The sequence below is a fragment of the Cibotium barometz genome, chromosome 44 (assembly GCF_041138505.1).
Source record: "Cibotium barometz isolate CiBa-2024 chromosome 44, ASM4113850v1, whole genome shotgun sequence".
Taxonomy (NCBI): domain Eukaryota; kingdom Viridiplantae; phylum Streptophyta; class Polypodiopsida; order Cyatheales; family Cibotiaceae; genus Cibotium; species Cibotium barometz.
In genome coordinates this window covers 31614283-31625544 of record NC_141089.1, presented here as the reverse complement: position 1 = coordinate 31625544, position 11262 = coordinate 31614283, and positions in this window count along the sequence as shown.

The following is an 11262-nucleotide window of genomic DNA, read 5'->3' as shown; positions in this document are numbered from 1 at the left end:
CTTCATTATTATTTCATTATTGTGTAGTTAACAATCGTTTTAACATTTTTTTCTGCTTGTAGATACATCCTTTTAATATTGAGGTTAAACTCATTACTAGGTTTCAAGAAACTCCTGAGGAGAAATTGTTTGACTTCCTTCACAAAGTTGGCCAGCACCATCTCCAACCTCCGATAACTCATATGTTTTCTTGCAATTTCTCCATTGAGGATATAATCGTATCTTGATGCTTGAATCTCCAACAAGAGAAAGAGCAGCAATACCAGGAGAACATTTATTGATGGATTCATCCTGGACAATGTTCAATACGTGCATGTGGACGATCTTATTTCTTTAATATCCTCAAGAGATAAGGTAAACATGGATATTTCAATGTTGCTAAAGGATAAGAAGAAGACACATAGTAAGTGTCCACTACACAAGCGTAAATTTCATCTTGTTAACTACCATTATGGGTTTATTTGTTATTTTCATCTTCTGCTTGAGGATGGGCAAGCTTTAATAGAAGGATGTGAGGAGAGGACAGAGGAACCTTCAAGAGCAAAAGATGATGAGGTTCATGAGATTGCAAAGGAGATAAACTTGGCACGAAGAGGGACCTCTGTGAGAAACTAGATATTAATGCCCTCAAGAGAGAAGATACCCAAGTGTACCCTGCTTTGACAAAGGAAACAGAGCACATTCCAACCTCAATCCTCCCCGCATATCCAATAGGTAACAAGCAGTATGTCATGTTAACAGATATTCAAGTGTTGTTTGACATCAGGAAGAAGGACAACTGTCTCGCCCATCATCACACAGAATCTTGAAGAAGATGATGATTTCGTTGATCCAAATGTGGATAAGTATCTTCTACTAGATTCAAATTTCAAGGACAGAGAGTTCCATACTCCTGATGCTATTTACTACTATGAAGCCAACCTTCCCACCACGGAAGAGGAATTTCAAGCTATTCAGCAAAGACTCAATATTTCGTAAAACAAGGACAAGAGTCTTCATCCATCCAAGACATCGACTCAATAATCAACATATGTACAAATGATTTACTTGTTAATGTGACGAGAATCAGAAGGTCTGATTAAAATAATTTTGAATATCATGAGTGTCAAAGCTGTATACTATATTTGTTTTGTTGGCTTATATACAACTTTATTTTGTATCTGGTGGTATATGAGGATGATTTTCTTGTGCGCACATCAAAGACCCGAGTAGGAGGACTGGGAAAGTGTTGAGAAAAATGGGAAAGTGTTGAGAAAAATGGTGCCAAAGAGTACAAGGAAGAGGTAGGGAGTGAGTTGAGTAGCCAAGAAAGTGCAAAGCATAGCATGAAGCCACATGAGCAAAGGGATTTAGCCCAAGGGTGTACCCAATGAAATCATATCACTTACAGATATCTCAAGCCTCTTTATGAGTACAAGTCTTAATCTTGTATCCTAATTGTGCTTGATTCTATTGCACATACTCATCATCATGAGTAAATGTAGATTATCATCTTAATCATGTTTAATTAATATAGGATTAGGCTTGATTAGGTAAATGTTTTGCTAGTAAGAGAGCTTGATCCATAGTTTCAACATGGTATTAGAGCCTCCATATCTCCTTTGAGCTTCTCCATGCTTGCCATTGCACTCTCATTAGTTTTGTTTTACCCTTCTCAACACTAATATCATTTCTATTAACCATAATCTCATTTTTTAGTCCTTTATCGTCATAACCTTATCCTTCTCTTCCCCTTTGTGGCTGAGATTACAAAGCTCCATTCTCCTCATACACACAACCATTGGCCAAGCCTTTCAAGCCATATATTACTCTCATCTAGGCACCCAATATCATCGGAGGAATTAGGCAATTCCAACTTGTGCTCTGAAAATCGTGATTATGCGTGAATTGGTTTTTGATCATTGTGTCACACATACCTAAAATCAAGGCAATCCCTCTTAGGTGTGTGTTCTACATACTATGAGATATCTACAAATCAAATCTTTAGCCAAATGGTTGGCTATGCTGGCTACAGTAAACACAAAACTAGTTGCCCCTTATCAGCGGTTTACGCCTATTTCTTGAGGTTTTCAGCTAGATTTTTTAGCATAAGCCACTTGTGCTTCATCAAGGGTAAAAAAGCTATTTAAAAATTCCCTTCATTTCTTGCATCTACAAACTCAATTTCAACCTCCACATTCTATTATCTCTAATCACCTTGATGAAGCATTAATCATCATCATTAGTGCAATATTAGTAGAAATTAGGCAAATTAAAGTTCAAATTAGAAAAATAGGGTGTAAATCCATTGTGGGAATCTCTCTCTTGTATCCAACTTCATCACATCCATTTTCATTTTGCTCAATTTGAGCAGGTTTCACTACATTCAGTTCATTTTTAGTACATAAACTTGCATCTTATCACCTACATATCATCTTGTAATCAGTCATTGTTGCATGAAAAATTGGAGCTTAATCTTGTAAGAGAGTATAGACACTACCATAGAGACTTGTCACAAGCTCATGGTAAGAGAATACAGACACTTCCATAGAGACTTGTCATCACAAGCTCATGGTAAGGCCCTCTCATGGTATCAAACATTAGGAAGCTCATTGGGGAAGGGTCACATATCCTCGGGCAAATCAAGAACCTTAAAAAGCAAAGCATGAAGACACAAAGCACAATCCTAAGCATGTCTAAAGAAAATTTCATGAGATGACCATAGCACACAGCATGGCATCCACACTAAATGCATCAAAGGCACATAAAAAGCAAAGCATGAAGACACAAAGCACAATCCTAAGCATGTCTAAAGAAAATTTCATGAGATGACCATAGCACACAGCATGGCATCCACACTAAATGCATCAAAGGCACATAAGGAAATCAAGAATCAAGCATCAAGTGGCAACAAGAAGAACAACATCCACACCGAAGAAGCTATCAAAGAGACAAGATTCAAGCCAAAGAGAAATGACAAAGATCCAAGAAGCAGTCAACAAAGTGAAGAAGGAACGACATTGACATGAAGAAAGGAAGCAACAATGGATCTTTCATCAAGCAAAAGCAAGGAGATCTCAAGCCAACAGAAGCACTAAGCAACATCGAGCCACCAACCACTACCCTAACCTAAATCATATGTTATAAAGGCCACCAAATGACTAGGCCAAAAATAATTTATTATGTGTATTTACCCAACCACCTAAGAATAGCCAATTGAGCACCCAGGGGGGGTAATGATTGTTGTAACCCTACTTTTAGAAGAGACCTCTAGACCTAGACCTTAAAAATCGGTCATCTCTATCAAGGGGGGGACCTCTAGACCTCAAAGATAGGTCGTCATCATCAGGGGGGAGGGGGGGAACGTGTTGTAAAACCTCGTATCCGACCATGTTGAGTAGCCCAAAGACTTGGCACCAAGGGAGGGTGTTGAGAAATGTGATGCCAAAGAGCACAAGGAAGAGGTAGAGAGTGAGTTGAGTAGCCAAGAAAGTGCAAAACATAGCATGAAGCCACATGAGCAAAGGGACTTATCCCACATTGATGTACAAGCCCAAGGGTGTACCTTCTCATATAAAAGGGGGCCATTTCAAGTAATGAAATGGCCCCCTTTTATGAGTGATATGATTTCAAGTAATGAAATGATATCACTCATAAAGAGGCTTGAGATGTGTGCAAGTCTTAATCTTGTGACCTAATTGTGCTTGAGTCTATTACACATATTCATCATCATGAGTAAACTTAGATTATATACACCTTAAATTAATCATCTTAATAATATTTAATTAGTATAGGATTAGGCTTGATTCGGTAAATGTTTTGCTAGTAGGAGAGCTTGATCCATAGTTCAACAGAAAGCGCTTTAGCACTTGGAGAGCACATTAACATGCTAAAATTTCCACAGTTCATTATATTCCACAAAAAAATTTCAAAGGATAAAGCTAAATTCCCATTGTTTGAAATCAAGAAATTATCTAGATATCTTGGGGGATAGCCCATCAAGTGGAATGCAGATAAAATCATGCTTCTGAAGAAGCAGTTAGCAGTGCGAATCTTCGGGCAAGGCCTCGAAGTGTATGCTCTAAGGAGAAAATATTACTTAGCCTATACCACATATAGATTAACATCTGGGATCAGGGATCCCAAGATGCTAATTGAATATGGCAAAAGGGAGCTTATCATATTCAAAAGATTGAGAGTTCCACCAGTTCTACAATTTGTAGGATGATGTCGAGCCATCTTCAAAGAAGGCAAGGCTTCATACACCATAGGATGCTAGTCGGCAAGATCTGGAGTAGTAGTAGACTCCCATCTCTTATAAAAAAATAGTTTTTTAATGTAATACAATGACACCTATGAAGTAATGTACAATGACATTTCTTAAGTAAAAATGTTGATGATGGATCATGGAGTATGAGCAGGGGCTTCTTGATTTGGCACTATTGTTATATCCTTAACTCTTGAATCTTGTCCATGTTTTTAATGTCTGAAAGTTTGAAAGTATCCATTGGAGGTGGTGAATATAGTGAAGCATAAATTGAAACTAATTAAAATTTCAAGTCACTGATTTATAATTGTGAAGCTTATTGAAGAATGAAATTTTCAATATCCAAAGCATTAAGCCTTGTGAATTCAATGTGTTCTATTGGCATTGGCTTGTTTCTCCTCCATCCTAACTACAATCCTCAGGGAGGCCTTGAGAATGGCACCACTACCATTCTTCCTTGAATGTAAGGGAGAATAAAAGTGGTGCTATTCTCCCCTTCAATCAAGGTGATAGGAGGCCTTGAGAATGGCACCACTGCCATTCTTCCTTCAATGTAAGGGAGAATGGAAGTGGTTCCATTCCCCCTTTAAAGGTGGTGGGATGCCTTGAGAATGGGAGAAATGCACCACTTCCATTCATTCTTGAATGTGATGGGAGCCCTTGAGAATGGCACCACTCAAATACATGAATTTGATTATGAGGAGAATGGCACTATTGCTATTATACCCTCTATTTACAAGTGGCTAACTGGTTGTTGCGGTCATTAGTCCCCGCAGTGGCAGCAGGTAGTTCGTGGCGGGCACCTACGGCTAACACTTGGCACGCCTAGTGGGTTGGATTCCCAATCCAACTACTCGAACCCAAAATTGTTGACAGTTTTCAGAAGGTTGACTACTTCTTATTATCTAGGTGAGTTTTGGTGATGGTCATGGTAGGTGCATCTTGGACTTTGAGATCCAGAAGGTGAAAATTAAAGGATACCTTCCATGAGATGAATTCTGGGGATTGATTCCCAGAGGTGGACATCCGGAAGAAAGATCTCGGGGTAGTACTTACTTCTTCCCATGCTACTTGGCTGGTGATGGATATTGTCCCTTTCTTGCTGGTTGTTGCTCCACTGTTTGTTGGAGGACATCATGATGGTGAACAGCCGATCTTGGAGTTGGTCATAGTGCTTCTGGAGAGCCATGGAATAATCTTCCAGTCCTTCCAACAGCTGCAACCTTCTTGTGTTGGTAGGTGAGGGGATGCTTTCTTCGGGCTGAGGTGAGGATGGCTCTGCCTCTTCTAGAGATCTACCCACTACATCTAGTAGGAGTACAAAGATGGGTGGCAGAGGAGTTGCCCATGATCCTTAAATATGAGCATTCTTGTATTGTTGTGATTTGGAGATTGTAGTGCTTTTGGTACCTTCAGATCCATACTGTCTTCTTTGTATTATTCTGTTGGTGTCATTGGTAATGTATCTTCCTCATGCAGGTTTCTAGTTTCTTTGCCATCTCCTTTCATGGAACTATCTTTATCATTCAAACTTTGACTGTCAGGGTATCCAGAAGTGAGTTTTTGTACTTCATGCCTTGATCTCCAGTGTGGTGAGAAAAATGGTTTTCTTTCTGGTTACTCTGGTGTCTTGTCCCTTTGTTGTAAGGATACTTCTTGGCATCCCTTAATGGTTGTCCTTCATTGAAGAAACTGCTTTGAAGTTGTGGATGGCCTCCGTATGTGGTGGGTTTCTTTTTAGGGTGATGGTAAGTGTGGCTTAGGGGGGAAGAACAGAAGAAGGAGCTATGGGCTCTGTGATGTGGGAAAAGTGTGGGGTCCTTCAGGAGGGGTGGACCGTGTACCTTCAGGTGGTGCTTTCGTTAGGTTTGGGGGTGAGATTTTCTAGGGTGGGAAGATGGCTCTTGGGGACATAGATGGTATTCTTCATGACTGTGTGTAGAGCAGATGGAAGGGAAGAGAGAATGTAGAGGATGGTTGGAGGGGAGGGCTTATAGCTTGTGGTGGAAGGGGTTGTTGTATGCAAACAAACAAGGACAGTTATATTAGTTTTATCCTATGGAGGTTTAAAAAGAGTTACCATGTAGCATTGGCACCGTGATTGAATGTCGATTCTTAATGGGACTGCATTATGTTGGTGAGCACTTGAGGTGAATCTTCCATGATTGTTCGGAGAGGACTAATGTTATCGAGATGATGGATGCCCACGTAGTGGATTAGTGGGGTTCTCGCAATGATGAATGGATTCGGTGGCGTTGGCGCATGGTAGGGCCGCAGGTGGTAGCCATTGATTGGCTTCTGAAACCGCTCACCATTGAGTGTGCTGATAAGAAAAGTGCCATCATAGAATTTTTGGACAATCCACAATGGTCCTGTCCACCGGAGCTTTAATTTTCCTAGATGGGGGCCCATTCGAGACTGAAAGAAGATAACTGGATCTTCTTCTTTGAATATCCGAAACTTGGAGTGACAGTCAACCCATTTCTTCCTTCATTTCTAGATGACCTTAGTGACGAAAAAACTTTGGAAGTGTGCTTCATCCAAGGCAAGGAGTTGATCCAAGCGATGCTGTAAGGATTTTTCTGGGCTTAACTTTTCTAAAATAGCAATGTGGAGACTTGGTACTAGGAATTCCATTGGGACAACTGATTCTATGCCATATACTAATTTGAATGGAGTCATTCTAGTAGAGATTTTGTATGCTATGCAGAAAGCCCATAAAGCTAAATATAGCTTTTCATCCAACTCGTTGTGATTTTCATTGACCAATTTTGTGAGAATCTTCTAGAGAATTTTGTTGGTTGATTCAGCTTTACCATTGGCTTGGGGATAGTACACCGTGGATCATTTATGGATGATGAGATGTTGGGTGATGACATCATTGACAGTGTTTACCTTGGTCACTAATCAACTTGATGGCACATCCAAAACGAGTGATTATCATCTCATAGAGAAATTTTGCAGTTGATTGTGATGTGTTATCCCAGAGAGCACGAGCTTCTACCCACTTGGTGCTGTAATCTATGTGGCTACTAGGATATACTTGTGATGGGGCTGGGGGCTTGAATGGCCCAACAAAGTTGAGTCCCCATTTTTGGAATGGTTCTAATGGAAGTACCGGATTATGTGGCATTTTGTCCCCTATCTATTGGTTGGCTGAGACGCTGACAGACTTCACACTGTTTGGACCACGCTTCACCAAGTACTGTGGGCCACCAAAGTCCTGCTTGGAGGATTTTCCTTTCGGTGATATCTTTGGCAAAGTTTCCTCCGGTAATCCCTTGATAAGCTTCTCTAAGCACCGCTTCTTGCTCATGTGGTGGTATGCATCTTCAGAGTATTTGGTCAATCCCTTTCTTGTATAGCTGGCCAGCTATGACTTGGAAATGTCTGCTATAGAGAGCAATCCGCTTCCGCTTATCCCTGGTCAAATCATTGTCCATTAGACCTGTGACAACGAACGAATGTTAGAATTTCATCATACCATGTCTAGGGAATTGAGATGAATGCATGAGTTGTGAACAACTCAGCATCTAGTAGATCACCTACTGCTCCACTTGGGGTTTCTTCGGACAGGGAGGAAAGATAGTCTGCTATTGTATGATTGGCACCTGGTGTGTGGACTATTGTGAAGTCAAATTCTTGGAGTATTAGTATCCATCTAGCCATTTTTCCTGCTTATCCACCAAGTACAACAAGGCAGAGTGATCGACATGGAAGGTAAATTTATTACCCAACAAGTAGTGCCTAAACTTTGTAAAAGAGTAGATCATACCCAGGGCTTCCCTATGTGTGGTGGAATAGTTCCACTCAGCATTAGAGAGCCTTTGACTGCTGGCATAGTAGACAGGCCGGAACCATTTCTTCTCTGCTTCTTGCATGAGTATACTACCAATTTCTACATCAGAGGTGTCAACAAAGACATGAAATGGCAGTTCCCAAGTTGGGGCTTGGACAATAGGTGCACTAGATAGCATAAGCTTGAGGTGTCAGAATGCAATGTTGCATTCCAGTGTCCACTTGAAAGAAACCTGCCTTGACTGATTTGTGAGACGTTTTTTGAAATGGACTATCTGTTGATTCAAAGGGACTGCTACATGAGTGAGGTATCTGAGCATTCTGCTATGCCATCTTACTTGTCCCAGAAATCCTCTCAACTCTTTGTCATTTGTTGGAGTTGGAGCTTTACAGATCACCTCGACCTTATCTAGCTATTCCTTCTTTAGAAATGATGTGGCCAATAGCATTCTGCTTTGTACAGCAAAAGCACATTTTATTGGATTCAGGCTTAATGTAGAAAGTCTACATTTGGCCAGACAGAGCTGCAGGTGCATCAAATGTTGTGATATTTTACAAAAAACACTAAAGTCATCCATGAATACCCTCATAAAGGAGGTGAGAAAATCAGCAAAGCTTTCCTGAACCATGCGCTAAAATGTAGCAGGAGCATTCTTCAGACCAAAGGTCATGACATTTGGTGCAAAGGCTCCCCATTCTATGATGAAGGCAGTCTTCTATCGATCTTCCGAAGCCAACCCATCTAGGAATGAGTACATCTCGTGACCTACTGCATCAAGCAAAGAATCTGTGAATGGCAAGGGAAAAGGATCTAAAATGGCAACAAAATTTAGCTTTCGGTAATCTACACATACCTTTAACTTCTGGTTTTTCTTGGGGACAATCATGATCGGTGATAGCCATGTGGCTCAATCAATTGGGTATATGAACCCAACTTGGAGGAGCTTATCTATTTCTTCCTTCACTCTTTTGGCATAGTTTGGGTTCATCTGACATCTTTGTTGTGCCAGATAGGGATGGCATCTTCTTTTAGGTTGATCCGGTGTTGGTAGAAGATGGGATCAATCCCTTTCATGTCGGTGTAGCTCCATGCAAAGAGATCTTTAAAGGAAGTGAGCAACTCCTGGACTTTTCCGTGGAGCTCATTGTACAGATTTGCACACTGATCTTGACTATCTTGGGGTCATTATGAGTGCCCAAGTTCATCTCTATCAATTCCTCTTCTTTGACTCTCTTGGAGTGCTTGAGATCTTTGTCAAAAGCTTTTTCTACTGCAATCAATTGTTGCAGGCTCGGAGTACTGCCTTCCTCCGCTAGAGCCTCGTATAAATCTTTTGGTTTCTCTTAATTGTCTCCTTCCATGCTTGGACAAGCGGACTTTTGTTTGTAGTCCTCATTTATGTGTAGAGTGCTAGGTTGATATCTGTCCATGATTCGGACTACATCTACTTCAAAGAGACTGATCAAATTAGCATTCTACTAAAAATATTCCTCTTCCTCATCGAAGTCTAGACCTTCCATCATGTTGATCCCTTTGGCTATTTCTAGCCAAGCTGGTTTCCCACTTTCCGCCTACTAGCGCGACAAAGATCTTGATCTTCTTCTTCCCACAGTAGATAGTGATTATATTCATGTCTCAGTCCCACTTAATCCGTGCTTGGTGGAGCCAGGGTCTGCCGAGCAACATTGGATAACAACCTTTGATATCTTCCATCCGAAGCACTACTACTACAATTTGGAAACTATATCCGGATACCTCTAGTGTGAGCTCACGGATTAGTGACCATGGTAAACACTTTGCTGCTATATTCAGCGGTGCCTCTTGCATGCCTCGCCAGAGCATCTTACCATCCAGAGGAAATCTTGGTACTGATAGATGCAGCAAAGCAAGTAGTATAAAAGGATGTCCTGAGCCTTGCAGAGCCTAGCTACCAATTTTGTATCATTGTTCCTCTTTATATATATATATATATATACATACATTTTCAACTGTTGTTCTCTTTTTCGTTTTAAGCTTCATTGTACACGAGTCATCATGTTATATTTCTGACTCTTTGATGTCTGTGTCAGTTTGTTAGTTCCCGAGCAATTTACTCTGTAGTAGTGTGTGCTTCTTTGTTTTTGTTGTTGAGTGAGTAGGCAGTCCGGTAGTTGTTCTAGTAACCCGTAAGTTGTTTTTGTTGCATGATTCAACACTGTGTTAGTCTGGTGTATGTTGCGGGGCATAACCAGTGAACTTCAGTAGGCTGGCATAGCAGGGAAATAAGCGATCAATTTCCCCATTAATAGCTTTACACATGACTAGCAAGCTAGCATTGCCCTCATAAACATATTTGATCAAAGAAGTTAGGCCTAAAAATTTAGGTGGTTGTTGGGTCGAGAGATCAGGTGGGTACATTGATCCTTCCATCCATACATTGATCATGTGGGTACATTGATCCTTCCACCCATATATCAATTTGATTTCTCCCTAATTCCCTAGTGTATTGCATTATATATAAGGGTTGACCTTAGAAGCCTTTATTCTTTTATAGAGAGAATCATACTCATCATCCATGTCCACATGTATAAATCGCTTCTTAGAATTGTTTTAGATGTTCTACAAACCATAACACAATATTGAAATTGTAATTAACTCCTTTCTTTGCAAAAATACAAGTGCAGTAAAACATTATCATTAATTTCAGACACTTGAGTTTCAAATAACATAAAAAAATGCCCTCATATCATACCTGCATTAAACACTATAGCAACACTTCTTGATGCCCTTCTTAATACAACAACACTTCCCGAGTATAGAAAATCAATGAAGGCAAATATGAATTTTTGGTTCCACTTAATGGCACCTGAAATTCCAATCTCTCTTCATTATTTTCCATGCATAAATACTATGTGAGGAAAGAGGAGATTCAAGTGAAAGCTTAGAGGCTTGCTTTTGAGAGATTGAAGATTTAAATAGAGGGAAATTCAAATGGAGAAGTGTGGCTATTGAATGAGGAAAACTTTCAATGACAACCACCATAACTTTATGAAAATGCACTAGAATAGAAACTAAGCATGTTTATACGCACTGTAAAAAAAACTTTTCAAAATACTAAGTTTGCTTCAAGATAAATTCGAGTTCTTTTAAAAAACACCACTTTTTTCAATCAATGTCTTTGAATTCCATGTTGTACTTATGTCAAAAATATAGTTGCATAGTTAATATGTCAAAAATA